The sequence below is a fragment of the Musca domestica genome, unplaced genomic scaffold (genome assembly GCF_030504385.1).
Source record: "Musca domestica strain aabys unplaced genomic scaffold, Musca_domestica.polishedcontigs.V.1.1 34, whole genome shotgun sequence".
NCBI classification, from domain to species: Eukaryota; Metazoa; Arthropoda; class Insecta; order Diptera; family Muscidae; genus Musca; species Musca domestica.
The window spans coordinates 8,722,126-8,726,394 of NW_026712313.1; the positions used below are offsets into that span (position 1 = coordinate 8,722,126).

The 4,269-nt window shown below is 33.9% G+C and overlaps 1 long non-coding RNA gene across 1 annotated transcript; it reads right to left on the minus strand.

The window, feature by feature from the left end:
- Positions 1-1,492: 1,492 nt before the first annotated feature.
- Positions 1,493-1,860, minus strand: LOC131803858 (uncharacterized). Its single transcript, XR_009342803.1, has 2 exons — positions 1,749-1,860; positions 1,493-1,691 (listed from the first exon to the last, which is right to left on the minus strand). It is a non-coding gene; the product is annotated as an uncharacterized LOC131803858 (long non-coding RNA).
- Between the last annotated feature and the right edge of the window lie 2,409 nt (positions 1,861-4,269).

Consider the following 4,269-nt stretch of genomic DNA (forward strand, 5'->3'; position numbering starts at 1 on the left):
AAATAAAAAATATTTAAAAAATCCACGTTTATGGCCTTGGAAGTCCTTAAATAAAAAATATTTAAAAAATCCACGTTTATAGCCTTGGAAGTCCTTGAATAAAAATATTTAAAAAATCCACGTTTATAGCCTTGGAAGTCCTTGAATAAAAATATTTAAAAAATCCACGTTTATAGCCTTGGAAGTCCTTGAATAAAAATATTTAAAGAATCCACATTTATAGCCTTAGAATTCCTTAAATAAAAATATTTAAAAAAATCCACGTTGATTGCCTTGAAAGTCCTTGAATAAAAAGATATTTAAAAAATCCACGTTTATAACCTTGGAAGTCCTTGAATGAAAAATATTTAAAAAATCCACGTTTATAGCCTTGGAAGTCCTTAAATAAAAAAATATTTAAAAAATTCACGTTTACAGCCTTGGAAGTCCCTAAATAAAAAATATTTAAAAAATCCACGTTTATAGACTTGGAAGTCCTTAAATAAAAATATTTAAAAAATCCACGTTTATAGCCTTGGAAGTCCTTGAATAAAAATATTTAAAAAAACCACATTTATAGCCTTAGAATTCCTTAAATAAAAATATTTAAAAAATCCACATTTATAGCCTTAGAATTCCTTAAATAAAAATATTTAAAAAAATCCACGTTTATAGCCTTGGAAGTCCTTAAATAAAAAATATTTAAAAAATCCACGTTTATAGTCTTGGAAGTACTTAAATAAAAAATAATTTAAAAATCCACGTTTACAGCCTTGGAAGTCCTTGAAAAAAAAATTAAAAAAAAACCACGTTTATAGCCTTGGAAGTCCTTGAATGAAAATATTTAAAAAATCCAGGTTTATGGCTATCGAAGTCCTTGAGTAAAAATATTTAAAAAAAACCACGTTTATAGCCTTGGAAGTCCTTGAATAAAAATATTTCAAAAATCCACGTTTATAGCCTTGGAAGTCCTTGAATAAAAATATTTAAAAAGTCCCTAAATAAAAATATTTAAAAAATCCACGATTATAGCCTTAGTAGTCCTTGAAAAAATCTATTAAAAAAGTCCTCAATTATGGCTCCTGAAGTTCTTTGCAAAATTAGTTAAAAATCCTTTATTGTGGCCTTTGAAGTCCTTGAGAAAAATAATTTAAAGATAAATCCTTGATGGAAAATTGTTAATAAAATCTAAGAAAATGGCACCACGAGTCCTTAGAAAAATTATTCAAAAAATCCCCAACTGTAGCCTTTGGAGTTTTCAAAAAAAATATTTGAAAGGTCCATGCTTATGGTCCTGGGAGTACTTACAAAAACTATTTAAAACTCCTCAATTGTGGCGCCGAGAGTCCTTGAAAAAATATTTAAAAATCCAAGATCATGGTACTACGAATCCTTGAAATTAATTTTTTTAATCCTCATTTGTGTATCCTGGAGACCTTAAATTTTTTTTTGAAAAATCTTCAAGAATTCTTGAAAAATTTCAATATTTGTATCCTTAAAAATACAAAAAATGTTGGTTATTTTATCTCCATATATTTATTGACATTTATCTTTTTGTTATTAACTTTATTTTTTTAAAAGCCAATATTGATGCCAAATCCTCCGCCATTGGGGTTATAGTAGGGATCCACATGGAAGCGTGTTGGATTTTCTTCAGGATGGGAGGGTTGTGGTCCATTGGAGTCCGGTCCTGCGGCATTATCATCAGAAGGCTGAAAAATAAAAATACAAACAGAAATTAAAATCTTTAAAAAATCTTTGAAAATTACCTTTCCCAAGGATAAAGCCACCAAAGCCAAGAAAAGGACGAAAGTTAAAAATTTCATTATTAGTTTTCAGTTGAGGCAAAACTTTGAGTGTTTTTGAATTTCGCTTTCACTAACTGACCTTATATATTCAAGATATTGTTAACTGTGAATATAATTGGCAATTTAGTTAATTACTTAGGGTAATTAGGAGTTATCTATTGGGGAAGTCATTTGTTGTATCAATTTCGAAAAGAAAAAAAAAATATTTTAAATGACCCCACTTCAAAGTTGGGTAATTAAGGAGATTTTTTAAATACTATCGAGTTTTTCTAATATTTTCTATGAGTTTCAATATTTACCCTCTCCCAGGAAATATCTACAGGGTGAGATGAAAAAATTGCAACTAACTTCAGACTGCTGTCATTTCTAAGCCACTCGTCCAACAGCTTTTAAACGTATTCCAGTGACAGCTCATTATATTGTTTACAAGCGTACAAAAGCATTTTGGTCAGAACTTTCCAGAAAAAATGTTATTCGTGATGGAATTCAAGCGGGATAGAGTGATTTTTTTATATTTGGCTAGCAACCCATAAGTGGCTATCGTTAGAGCACTCCAGCCTTTAAATGTGAATAAATATTTTGTGTCTCGTACAATCGCTCCACCGCACCGTGATACTGGTAGCGTAGCTCGACGTCAAGGAAGGGGACGGAAGAAAACAGCAACATCAGCAGCAGAAATGGTTCGAAAAGCAAAGAAGCGACTTGATCGAAACCCGCGTCGCAGTGGCCGAACATATCGCAGCCCGCTTCGCGAGCTGAACATATCGCAATATTCCATTCTGCAAATATTGAAAAATGAGCTCGGCGTAGAGCCCTTGAAATTCCAAAAAGTGCAAGAACTTACATCGCAACAGAAAGAAAATAGACTCAAAAGAGCTAAAGAATTGCTTCGCTTGGACGAAAGTGGCGAACTGCCGAATTTGGTTTTCTCCGTCTCCGATGAGAAAACATTCGTTGCCCAGCAGCAGCTGTAAACAAACAAAATGATAGTGTTTACTTGCGAAAGAGGTCATCTGAAAATGTGCACCTTTTGGTTGGTCACCAGAACTCAGGCGCCGACTATAGTGATGGTGTGGGTGTGGGCCGCCATAACAGCCGATGGTCGCTCTCCGCTCCTATTAATCGACCATGGCATAAAAATAAATACCAAATATTATCGCAAAAAGAATTCTGGAGGAAGTATCAAAGCCTTGGGCCGCAGACCTTGGACATTTCAATAGGACTCAGCACCATTGCACTCAGCACTCGCCACCCAAGAATGGTTACTAAATGTGGTTCCTCGCTTCATTTCCAGCGCACAATGGCCACCAAAATCTCCGGATACCAATCCGTTGGACTATTGTGTCTGGAGTGTTTTGGAAAGCAAGGTTGGCACTAAAAAATACCGTCGATCACCTCAAGCAAGCGCTTCGCCGAGAATGGTCCAAAATACCGCAGATCAACATTCGGGCAGCGTGTGACGGTTTCATTGGCCGATTGAAGGCCATAATTCGTGCCAAATTCGAACAAATCTAAACTTATTCTTAAATTTGATGTTATTTCCGACATTTTTTGCTTTCATTCAAACAAATGAAAAAAAAAATAAAAATTATGGCGTTTGACTTTGTTGCAGTTTTTTTTTATCTCACCCTGTATCTGAGGGGTATTTTTCTGCTATTTATTGAAAATTGGCAAAGGAACATTTTTTTGAATTATTGAAGGATATTCCTTAAGGCTATTTCATAGATTTGATATATTTAAAAAAAGGTTTTCGTGTTAGTATTTCTGCAGGAGGTTTCGAAAATTTTGTGGGAAAAGCCTGGAGGAGCAAAAATTTAATTATTGAATACTAATTCTGAAGAATATTTCGTGAGGATAGTTTTTAAAGGATATTTTCGTGAATTTTATTACTTGCGGAATATTTTCTCAATAATATTTTATGGTTTTCTTGATTTTTTCGAGATCCCGGATATTGAAGAAAATTCACTGGTATTTACACCCTACAACACTATGTGTTGGGGGTATTATAAGTTTGATTGGGCCAGAATTTATTTAACACCTTGAAATATTGGTTTCCCATATAGGAAAGTATATATGTCCGTCCGTCCGTCTGTCCATGTAAATTTGTAATCACTCTACAGGTCGCAATTGTGGTCCGATCTTCACGAAATTTAGAATGGAGGTGGGGTTAGGGTCAGAATAGAAGCCTATTTCTTTTGGAGATGATCGCCAAATGTTTAGGGGTTGAAATGGACCAAATACTGAAAAAATATCGGATTTTGCAGTAGCTATACAGGTCGCAATTATAGACCAATCGACGCGGAATTTCGTATGTAGCTAGAGTTTAGGGCGGGGAAGAAGCCTACTAATTTCGGTGGTCATCGGATAATATTTAGAGGGTAAAATAGACCATATCTTTTGTGTTGAAAAAATTCAACATTTTTCATTAAACCGCGAATATTTTAAATCCCGGCGAAATCACGAAGCCATGACAAGGTTACTT